General features: G+C 50.4%; 1 pseudogene; it reads right to left on the minus strand.

The window, feature by feature from the left end:
• Window positions 1-11,068: 11,068 nt before the first annotated feature.
• Window positions 11,069-11,662, minus strand: LOC122903978 (annotated as a pseudogene).
• Window positions 11,663-12,039: the final 377 nt, after the last annotated feature.

Genomic DNA, 12,039 nt, shown 5'->3' on the forward strand with positions numbered 1-12,039 from the left:
GATTGGGCACAGTTAACTTGGATAGGACAGGCACGGTCCTTCGTTGTGTCTCCATAGGCCCTAGCCTGGAGGGCGTGTTTGTGTGGGCTGTGGACACAGAAGTCTGAAAACACCAACTCGGCTTAGGTGTGGCACAGAGGGTATGGCAGGCTGGATCCATAGACTGTGAGGGGAGCTCCTCGGCTATTGAAAGAAGGGTGAGTAGGACGTGGTCCCTCAGGCTTTTGTCTCTGGATTTTGCGTCCAGGATAGCCGTGGATTGTAGGGTGGCCTCAGCGACTATGGGCGAGTCTCCCTCTCTGGGGATTTAGCCCAGCTCCCAAGAGTTTGGCGTCATTTTGTGGGAAGGGTGGATTCCTGTTGTTTGGCTCAGGTGTCTCTCCAAGAGAGGGATGCCAGAGCAGAGCCCCAGGTACAGGCAACTAGAAATCTTGAACTCTGGTGAGGATTGGGAAGATAGGGGCTTGGCAAGCCCCATATATGGGCTCTTGGTCCAAGCTCTGAGAGGCCTTACTTCGACATGGGGCTCACACTGAGGGTCACAATGCGAGTTTGTGCCCAAGTCGGCACACAAGTTTGGGTGTGGCCTCAGGTGCTATGAAGGTTTCTCCTACCCTGAAGGTGTGACTCCATGCCAACAGCAAGCTTTCCAGTCATGGGGAAGGAGGAGTTCTGATTTGTGCTTCAGTTATCCACCTGTGTGGAGATTTGATATGATGTCTAGGTTCAGGTGTCTGAAAACCCAGGTTGGGAAGAGTTGAGAGCTTTGGGCCTTGGGTCCTGTCTGGTTCTCTGGGGACATCTGTCTATGGTCTAAGTGGAGGTAGTTGCTAAGCTTGTGTCAAATCACTGAGGGTCTCAAACCGTGTTTGTGTCCAAAGTGCCCCTCAATATGGCGAGTGCCTCATGAGCTATGCTGGTTTCTCCTACACTGAACTTTGGACAACATGCAGTCCAAAGGTTTCTGGGTATGGGGAAGGAGGAATTCTGATTTCTGCATCATGTTCACCACTAGGTAGTGATTGGAGATAAAATCTAGGTTCTGAAGTCCAAAACCAAGGTTGGGAAGAGATGATGACTTAAGTCCCCGGTGGGTCCGATGTGCTTATTTTGCTGCCAGCTGTCTGGATGTCAGTCTGGACGCCCAGGCTCAGGCTGTGTCAGACAGGGCATTAGTGCCCAAGGTAGACAGTATTATTGGGGAAGAGTCGAGTGGAGTGCAGTTTGATCCTCATTTGGGATTTCTTAGTAGCCCCATAGGGTAACATTTTTCTTCTAGAGGGCAGGCACAATGCTGCATTGTGGCTCTGGAATTCCCAAACTAGAGGCCTTGTGGGCCAGGAGTGTGAAAATGCAAGTCTGAAAACACAAACTAGGCTTAACTTTCGGTGCGAGGACACGGAAGGCACACTCTGAAGAGCTGAATGGAGATCTCGGGCTTCTGAAGTCAAGGCGAGCATCAGCGGTTGGCTCAGGTTGGGGTTTCTGCCCATGATCCACCTTCATGAAAATTGGGGGCATCATGTGGCCTGGGAAGTTTTCCCATGATGGGAGTTGTGAAATGCTCCATGCACAAAGATTCCATCTGTGGGACAGTCGAGAACTGTTGGATGGCTCCAGGACGTCCCATAAGGAACGACGCCAGAGCAGGGTTTTAAGGATGGATTCCTGAAGAGCCTGCCTCCCATTTCAATTGTCTCCTAGAGACTAGCCTGGTTCGATCTGCTGTCTCTGGGGGAGTAACCAAGGGGGTTGAGTTAAAATGGACTCTCCTGAGGAGGAAGGGTCATAATGTGGGATTGTGTCCATGGAGACACTGAAATGGGGTGGTGGCTCCGGAGACCTGAAGTTTTCTCCTAACGGGAAGCTTTGATACAGCTCCATAAAGCAAAGTTGCCATGTGGAGACGAGATTTGTTTTGATTGGTACCTCCGGAAACCCCAATATGCTGGTATTGGAATCCAGGCCTCTGAGGAGAGATGCCTGGAAACAAAAGCAATGGATCCGATTAGGGCCTAGATCCTTGTCCGGTTCAATCTTCTTCTCTGGGCATATCTTTCTATGGGTCTGAGTGGAGGTAGTGGCTCAGCTTGTGTAAGATCGCCCCTGTTTGTCCTGGATGTCCTACACTATTGGGATGGCCTCGGGAACATTGGAGGTTTCTCCTAATCTGTAGGGTTGTGTCCAAAGGAATGAGCAGAATTCCCGTGGAAAGGCCAGGCACAGTCCTGAGGTGTGGCAACAGGGGCCCCATAATTGAGGGTGTGTGGGCCAGGATAGTGGAGACAGAAGCCTGAAAACACAAACTTGGCTTAAGTTTGGGGACATAGGTATGACAGGCCCGATCTACGGACCATGAGGAGAAATTTTCGGGCTATGAACAAAGGGCGAGTGTGAGGCGCTTTTTCAGGCTTTTGTCTGCAGATTTTGTGTCAGTGGTGGCCGTGGAATGTCAGGCTGGCCTCATTGGCCAGGGATGAGTTTTTCTCTCTGGGGATTTGGCCCGATTCCAAATGTTTGGGGTCATTTTTTGGATGGTAGGAGTCCTTTCTCTATTTTTTTAATCTCATGTGTCCCACCAAAGAGGGAATCCAGAGAAGAGCTTTGAGTAGGGGTGACTAGCCTTCTCGAGCTCTGGTTAAGATTGGGGGATTAGGGGCATGGCAAGCCCCATATGCGGGCTCTTGGTCCAGCCCGTGAGAGGCTTTACTTGAGGACAGGGCTCACGCTCAGGGTCCCAATGTGTGTTTGTGCCCATCGCAGCCCTCAAGCATGGTGGGGACATCATGGGCCATGCTTGTATCTCTTACAATGAACATTGGACAACATGCCAACCACAAGGTTTCTGGCCATGGGGAAGGAGAAGTTCTGATTTCTCCATCACATACACCGCTTGTCAGTGAGTGGAGATAAGGTTTAGGTTCTGAAGCCTGAAAACAGAGGTTGGGAAGAGATGACATGGCGGGTCCAATGTGCTTAGTGTGCGGCCAGCTGTCTGGGTGTTGTTTGGAAGGTCCAGGCTCAGGCTGTGTCAGAGAGGGCTTTAGTGCCCAGGCTAGACTGTAGAATTGGGGTACAGTCGAGTGGTATGCATGTTGATCCTCATTTGGGGTTTCTGGGTAGTCCCATAGGGCAATGTTTCTCTTCTGGAGGGTAGGCAGAGTGCTGCATTGTGGCTCCAGAATTCCCAACTTGAGTACTTGTGGGCCAGGAGTTTCAGGGCAGAAGTCTGAGAACACAAGTTAGGCTTAGGTTTCCCAGTGGTGGCATGGAAGGCACACTCTGCAGTGCTGAATCGAGGTCTCGTGCATCTGAGCTCAGGGCGAGGATCAGACGTTGGCTTCGGTTGGAGTTTCTGTCCATGATTTCCCCAACATGAAGGTGGGGGGGCATCAGGAAGCCTTGGATGTTTTCCCACTGTGCAAGTGTGTGATTCTCCAAACCACAAGGATTCCTTTTGCAGGTCAGTTGAGACCTGTTGGATGGATCAAAGACATCCCATAAGGAAATTCTCCAGAGCAGGGATCTAACGATGGATGCCTGGGCAACCCAACTCGCTTTACAGTTGTCTCCTAGTGGCAAGGCAGGTTCGATCTGCTGGCGCTGGAGGAACAACTGAGTGGGCTGAATTTAAATGGATTCTCCTGAGGATCGGTCATAACGTGGGTTTCTGTCCATTGAGACCTTGGAATGGGGCAGTGGTTCTGGTGTCCTGAAGAATTCTCCTAACCTGAGGTTTTGAGACAGCTCCAAAGAGCAAGTTTCCCATGGGGAGACGAGATTTGTTCTGATCAGTGCCTCAGGAACCCCCATGAGCTGGTATTGGAAACCAAGCTTCTGAGGAGAGATGCCTGGAATCCAAAGCAATGGATCCGATTAGGGCCTAGGGTCTTTTCCACTTCAATATTCTCCTCTGAGAGCCTCTGTCTACAATTCGGAATGGAGGTCATCACACAGCTTGTGTCAGATCACACCTGTTTGTCCCGAGAGGCCAACACTATTAGGCTGGGCTCGGAGACTTTGGAGGTTTCTCCTAATCTGCTGTGTTGTGGCAAATGAAATGGGCAGAATTAACTTGGAGAGGGCTGGCACAGTCCTGAGGTGTGGCCCCAGCTCTCTGGGTGTCGGTCACGAGGTCCAGGCTCAGGCTGTGTCAGAAAGGGTATTAGTGCCCAGGGTAGACTGTGTAATTGGAGTACAGTTGAGTGGCATGCAGATTGATCCTCATTTAGCATTTCTGTGTAGCCCCAGGGGCAACGTTTTTCTTCTGGAGGCCTGGAAGGGTGCTGCATTATGGCTCCGTTATTCCCAAACTGGAAGGCTTGTGGGCCAGAAGTGTGAGGAAGGAAGTCTGAGAACACAAGCTAGGCTTTGGTTTCGGGGCGAGGGCACCGCAGGCACACTCTGCAGAGCTAAATCGAGATCTCGTGCTTCTGAAGTCAGGGCGAGGATCAGACGTAGGCTCAGGTTGGAGTTTCTGTTCAAGATGGCCCCTTCATGAAGGTGGGGGACATCATGGGGCCATGGAGGCTTTCCCACGATGGGAGTTGTAAGGTGCTCCAATCGGCAAGGATTCTTTTTACAGGACAGTCGAGACCAGTCAGATGGCTCCAGGACGTCCCATACGGAACGACGCCAGAACAGGGTTCTAAGGATGAATGACTGTCAGCCCGCCTCGCATTCCTATTGTCTCCTAGTGACAAGGCAGGTTCTAACTGTTTCCTCTGGGGGAGCAACCGATGGGCCTGTGTTGAAATGGACTCTCCTGATAATGGGTCGTAGTGTGGGTTTGTTTCCATGGAATGGGGCGGTGGCTCCAGGGACCTGAAGGTTACCCTAACTGGAGGTTTTGACACAGCTCCAAAAAGCACATTTCCCATGTGTAGACGAGATTTGTTCTGATTGGTACCTCCGAAAAAACCCATATGCTGGTATTGGAAACCAGGCCTCTGAGGAGTGATGCCTGGAAACAAAAGCAATGGATACGATCAGGGCCTACGTGCCTGTGCTGTTCAATCTTCTTCTCTGGGGATATCTGTCTATGGTTCTGAGTTGAGGTATTTGCTCAGTTTGGGATAGATCACCCCTGTTTGTCCTGGGCGGCCTACACTATTGGGATGGCCTCGGGGACTTTGGAGGTTTCTCTTAATCTGTAGGGTTGTGGCCAGTGGAGTGGGCAGAATTTCCCTGGAGAGGGCAGGCACAGTCCTGAGGTGTGGCTCCAGGGGTCCCAGTCTGGAGGGTGTGTGGGCTAATACTGTGGGGACAGAAGTCTGAAAACCCAAACTGGGCTTAGGTTTGTGGACGTATGTATGACAGGCCCGATCTATAGACCGTGAGGAGAATTCTTCGGGCTATGAAGAAAGGGCAAATGTGAGGCACTTGCCCAGGTTTTTGTCTCTGGATTTTGTGTCAACAGTGGCCGTGGAATGTTGGGATGGCCTCATCGGCCATCGAAGAGTCTTTCTCTCTGTGGATTTGGCCAGATCCCAAGTGTTTGGGGTCATTTGGTGGATGGGAGGAGTCCTTTCAGTATGTTTTTACCTCAGGTGTCCCACCTTAGAAGGATTCCAGAGCAGAGCTCTGAGTAGTGGTGACTAGACCTCTCAAACTCTGGTTAAGATTGGGGGACTAGGGGCATGGCAAGCCCCATATGCATGCTCTTGGTCTTGCCCCTGAGATGCTTTCCTTGAGGACAGGGCTCACGCTGAGGTTCACAATGTGTGTTTGTGCCCATTGCGGCCCTCAAGCATGGGCGGGGCCTCATGGGCCATGCTGGATTCCCCTACACTGAATATTGGACAACATGCCAACCACAAGTTTTCTTGCCTTGGGGAAGGAAGAGTTATTATTTCTGCATCACATTCACCCCTGGGTAGTGAGTGGAGATAAGTTCTAAGTTCTGAAGCCTGAAAACCGAGTTTGGGAAGAGATGACGACCTAAGGCCATGGTGGTTCCGATGTGCTCAGTGTACAGCCAGCTGTCTGGGTGTGGGTCGGGAGTTCTGGGCTTGGGCTGTGTCAGACAGGGCTTTAGTTCCCAGGCTAGATGGTATAATTGGGGTACAGTCAAGTGGTATGCAGGTTGATCCTCATTTGCCGTTTCTCGGTAAACTCATAGGGCAACATTTTTCTTCTGGAGGGCAGGCAGAGTGCTGAATTGTGTCTCCAGAATTCACAACTGGAGGGCATATGGGCCAGAAGTGTGAGGACGGAAGTCTGAGAACACAAGCTAGGCTTAGGTTTTGTTCTCAGACTTAGATTTCGGGGGCGAGGGCATGGCAGGCACACTCTGCAGAGCTGAATCGAGATCTCGTGCATCTGAAGTCACGGCGAGCATCAGACGTTGGCTCAGGTTGGAGTTTCTATCCATGATGGCCCATTCATGAAGGGGGGGGGCGGGCATCATGAGGCCATGGGGGTTTTCCCATGATGAGAGTTGTGAGATGCTCCAGAAATCAAGGATTCCTTCTGTGGGACAGTCGAGACCTGTTGGATGGCTCCGGGACATCCCATATAAAACGACTGGGGAGCAGGGTTCTAAGGACGGATGCCTGGGCAGCCCGTTCGCATTCCAGTTGTCTCCTAGTGATGAGGCAGGTTCGATCTGCTGGCTCTGGGGGAGCAACTGAGGGGACTGAGTTGAAATGGACTCTCCTGCAGATGGGTAATAATGTTGGTTTGTGTCCCTGAAGATCTTGGAATGGCGTGGTAGCACCGGGGCCCTGAAAATTGCTCTAATCAGAACTTTTGATACAGCTCCAAAGAGCAAGTTTCCCATGTGGTCATGAGATTTGTTCTGACTGGTGCCTCAGGAAACCCCCATATGGTGGTGTTGGAAGCCAGACCTCTGGGGAGAGATGCCTAGAAAACAAAGCAATGGATCCAATTATGGCCTAGAGGCCCATCCGGTTAATGTTCTTCTCTGGGAACATCTGTCTCTGTGTTTGAGTGGAGGTAGTTGCTCAGCTGGTGGCAGATTGCCCCTGTTTGTCCTGTGGTGCCTACACTATTGGGATGGTCACGGGGACTTTGGAGGTTTCTCCTAACCTGTAGGGCTGTGGTCAATTGAATGAGCAGAGTTCTCTTGGAGAGGGCAGGCACAGTTCTGATGTGTGGCTCCGGTGGCCCAAGAATGGAGGGTTTTTAGGCCAGGGCTTCGGGGACATAAGTCTGAAAACAGAAACTCGGCTTAGGTTTGGGGATGAAGGTATGGCCGTCCTGAAATACAGACCGTGAGGAGAACTCTTAGGGATATGAAGAAAGGGAGAGTGTTAGGCACTTGATCAGGCTTTTGTCTCTGGATTTAGTGTCAATGATAGCTGTGGAATGTTGGGGTGGCCTCATGGGCCATGGACAAGTCTCCCTCTCTGGGGATTTGGCTCAATCCCAAGAGATTAGGGGTCATTCTGTGGATGGGAGGAATTCTTTCTTTCTTTCTTTCTTTTTCTTAACCTAGGGTGTCTGAGAATGCAAGTCTGAGAACACAAGCTAGGCTTAGGTTTCAGTGCGAGGGCACGCAGGCACACTCTGCAGAGCTGAATAGAGATCTGGAGCATCTGAACTCAGGGAGAGAATCAGACTTTTGCTCAGGTTGGAGTTTCTGTCCATGATGGCCCCTTCATGAAGGGGGAGGATCTCAAGAGGCCATGGGGGTTTTCCCATGATGGGAGTTTTGAGATGCTCCAAAAAGCAAGGAATCCTTCTTCAGAACAGTTGTGACCTGTTGGATGTCTCCAGGATGTCCCATAGGAAACTACTGCAGAGCAGGGATCTAAGGATGGATGTGTGGTGTTCCCACTTTGCATTCCAATTGTCTCCTAGAGACAAGACAGGTTTGATCTGCTGGCTCTGGGGGAGCAACCAATGGGGCTGAGTTGAAATGGACTCTCCTGAGGATGGGTCATAATGTGGGTTTGTGTCCATGGAGACCATGGAATGGGGCGGTGGCCCCGGGGCACTGAAGTATTGTGAAGCAGAGCTCTGCCGCCTGGATGTCTGGAAAGCACAACTCCATTGACCTTTGCAGCTGAGGCACATGGCAGGTTTGTTCTGGTGGCTCTGAAGCGAAGTATCAAGGCCTTGAGTTGACATGGAGTCCCATGAAGATGGGTCACAGGGCTACTTTGTTACCAGGGAGATCATAGAATGTGCTGGTTGCTAGGCGGCCATGCAGAACTCATCTATCCTGAGGGTTTGACACAGGTCCAAGAGCACGGATTCCTTCTGGGGCCATGAGATGTTCTGTTCTGTGGCTCAGGGACCACATTGTTGTATCATAACTTGGTATTCCAGAACAGGCCTTTGAGTACAGATACCTGAAAACATAATCTAGTGTTCCAATGAAGTCCTCGGGGCATGTCAGGTTCCATTTCTGACTCAAGACCATTTCTTGGGTGTCTGCCTGGATGGAGTTGATCAGAGTGTTTCAGACTGCGCATTTGAGTCCAGAGTGGCCTCCAATACTGGGCTGGGCTCAGGGGCCTTCCAGGTTTCTTCTAATCTAGAGGTTGGGGCAACAGTGATGGGCACAGTTCCTTGAGGATGGCAGGCACAATCTTGTGGTGTGGTTCCAGATACCAGAACCTGGAGGGCATGTGAGCAATGGTTTTGAGAGGGAAGTCTGCAAACACAAACTCGGGTTAGGGTTAGTGGTGAGGTGATCCCAGGCCCAATGCATAGACCTGGAAGGCAGGGTTGTGTGCCCAGGATGGCCTCGGAATGCAGGGTTCCCTCATGGGTCCATGGCAGATTTTTCCTCTCTAAGTTTCCTGGCAGCTTCCAATAGTTTGTTGGCTTTCTCGTGGAATGGAAGAGTGCTGTTTTCTATCTTAGGGGTGCCCCAAAATAGGGATTCCAGAGATGGGCCCTGAGTCTGGGCCCCTGGAAAATCCCACCAAGTGTTAGGATTTGGGTCTAGGAGCATAATAGGCCTGCAATGCAGGATCCTGAAGGTGCAAGTGAGAGTTTACTTGAAAGCATGCTCAGGCTGAGGGTCACAATGCCTGCTTGTGCCCAGATCCACCCACAGGAATGGGCGTGGTCTCATTGGCCATGCAGCTGGCTCCGACTCTGAGGATTGGACATCCATCCCAGCAGCCAGGATTCCTGCCATGGGGAAGGAGGATTTCTCTATTGTGCTTCAGGTTCTCCCATTGACTGAGATTTCAGCAAAGGTCTGGACAGATGCCTGAATACCAAGGATTTGTAGAGATGATGGCCCTGGTCCATGGCCGGTCTCACATGCTGGATATGGCCCCACCCTCTGGGTGGCTGACACGAGGTCAGGGCTCGGGCTCTGTCAGACACAGCACTAGTGACCACAGCAGCCTATAAATCGGGGTTCCCTCGAGGGCCGAGTAGATTGAGTCTCATGTGGAGTTTCTGGGTAGACTCACCAGGCCCTTCTTTCTATGGGGAAGGCAGAATGCTGCGTTGTGGCTCCAGAATTCCCTATTAAGAAGGCTTGCGGACCAGTAGGGTGAGGATGGAATTGTAAACCCAAGCTACGGTTACATTCAGTGCCAAGCGAAAGGCAGTTCCAGTGTGCAGTAGCTGATTTGAATATCCACGACCTGGAAAGTACAGATGTCAGATGTTTGCTCACGCTGGAGTTTGTGTCTATGATGACCGACAAATCGAGGAGTAGCATCAAGAGGCCATGGAGGATTTCCCACGCTGGGGCTTGTGAGATGCTCCAAAGAGTAAGGATTCCTTCTACCAGACAGGAGGAGTCTGCTTTGTTTGCTCCAGTGTTCTCCATTTGGAAAGTTTGGATATCAGAGCACTACCACATGGATGTCTGGAAAGCACAACTCTATTGAGCATTGCAGCTGAGGAACATGGCAGGTTCATTCTGCTGGCTCTGGGACGAAGTATCAAGGCCTTGAGTTGACATGGAATCTCATGAAGATGGGTCACAGTGCTGGTTTGTTACCAGGGAGATCATAAAATGTCCTGGATTCTAAGGGGCCATACAGGATTCATCTAACCTGAGGGTTTGACACAGGTCCAACAGCACGGCTTTATTCTGGAGCCAGGAGATGTTCTGCTGTGTGGCTCAGGGACCACATGTTGTATTATAAGTTGGTATTCCAGAACAGGCTTCTGAGGACAGATACCTGAACACCTAATCAAGGGTTCCAGTGAAGTCCTAGTGGCATGTCAGGTTCAATCTTATGACACAGGTCCATTGACTTGGGTGTCTGCCTGGATTCAGTTGATCAGGGTGTTTCAGAATGTGCATTTGCCTCCAGAGTGGGCTCCAATATAGTAGTGGCTTCAAGGGCCTTGCAGGTTTCTCCTGAATCCAGAGGATTTGGGCAACAGTGACAGGTACAGTTTCCTTGAGGATGGCAGGCACAGTCCTGTAGTGCGGCTCCAGATACCACAACCTGGAGGGCATGTGAGCCATGGTTTTGGCAGGGAAGTCTGCAAACACAAATACGAGTTAGGGTTAGTGGCAAGGTGATTGCAGGCCCAATGCATAGACCTAGAGGGCAGCTCCTCAGGAACTGTAAATCAGTGACTCAAAGGCGATAGCACAGGCTTTTGTATCTGGATTGTGTGTCCAGGATGGCCTCCAAATGCAGGTGTGGTCTCTTGGGTCCATGGCAGATATTTTCCTCTCTGCAGACATTTTTTTTTCCGCTATTTGAAATCCAAGAGTGGTTTTAATGTATTGGCCAAGAAAAATAAACTGCAAAGTTCTGTGAGGACTTCTAAAAATTTACAAGAACAACAGATGGGGGGCACCTGGGTGGCTCAGTGGGTTAAGCTCTGCCTTCGGCTCAGGTCATGATCTCAGGGTCCTGGGATCGAGTCCCGAATCGGGCTCTCTGCTCAGCAGGGAGCCTGCTTCCCTCTCTCTCTCTCTCTCTCTCTCTGCCTGCCTCTCCATCTACTTGTGATTTCTCTCTGTCAAATAAATAAATAAAATCTTTTAAAAAAAAAAGAATAACAGATGGGCAGTTCTAATCAGACTGGGATGTTATCTTCCTCCCCCTTTTAAAAACGACAACATATACAGTCCCACAAAATACAATATAAGCTTTTTTTTTTTTTTTTAATCTTGACTGCCAGAGATGCTCCTTTGTGATGTCTTCTGGTAAACAAATGGTTGGGCAAAACCCACAGCTGGTCTTCATTTCTTCAGGGGCTGGTAAACAGAGGCATTGGGATCGAGTCCAGAGGGGCTGGTCTCCACAAATTTGGAAGAGTAGTGGGGCGAAATGGGGCTCAGGTGGCTGGTGGCGGCACTGTACGTTATGCTGGGCATGAGGGCCATGACTTCAGCTATCTTCTGTGTAAGGTCCTTAATTTCCTGGTCTTTCTGAAAAATTTGTCCTTGCACGAACTTGAGCTGTCGATTTGCATCCCCCAGTGCAGAGAACAGGTCCAGCTTGATTCTCGTCTGTGCATTCAGACTGTTCTCCAGGTGTTGTGTTTTATCATGCATGGCCGAGAGGGCTGACATTAACACCTCAATATCCTTCTAATTTTTCCTATATTCCTGAAGCTCCTGAACTTTCAGTTCTAGTTCTCTGATCTGGTCTTCTTTCACCTTCATGTCCATCGTGAGCTTCTTGCCCTCTGCTTCTAATTCTCTGATCCGATTCTGTAAGGTTTTGGTGCACTCCCCCCTAGATGCGGCAGCAAATGCAATGGCAGCAGTAGCTTCAAGGAAACTTTGGCCATCACAGTTGTCAAAATCCTCCAGATTAGGAGAAACCTGCAAGGCCCCTGAGTCTACCCCAATATTGTCTGCTGCACTGGATGCAAATATGCATTCTGAAACACCCTGATTGCCTACATCAAGGCAACATCCAAGTCAATGGTCCTGAGTCTGAAGATTGAACCTGACACGCCCCTAGTACCTCATTGGAACTCCAATTAGGTTGTCAGGCATCTGTCCTCGGAGGCCTGTTCTAGAATACCAACTTATGATACAATATGTGGTCCCTGAGCCACACAACAGAACATCTCCTGTCTCCAGAAGGAAACCGTGCTCTTCGACCTTTGCCAAACCCTCAGGTTAGG

The sequence above is a fragment of the Neovison vison genome, chromosome 4 (assembly GCF_020171115.1).
Source record: "Neovison vison isolate M4711 chromosome 4, ASM_NN_V1, whole genome shotgun sequence".
Taxonomy (NCBI): domain Eukaryota; kingdom Metazoa; phylum Chordata; class Mammalia; order Carnivora; family Mustelidae; genus Neogale; species Neogale vison.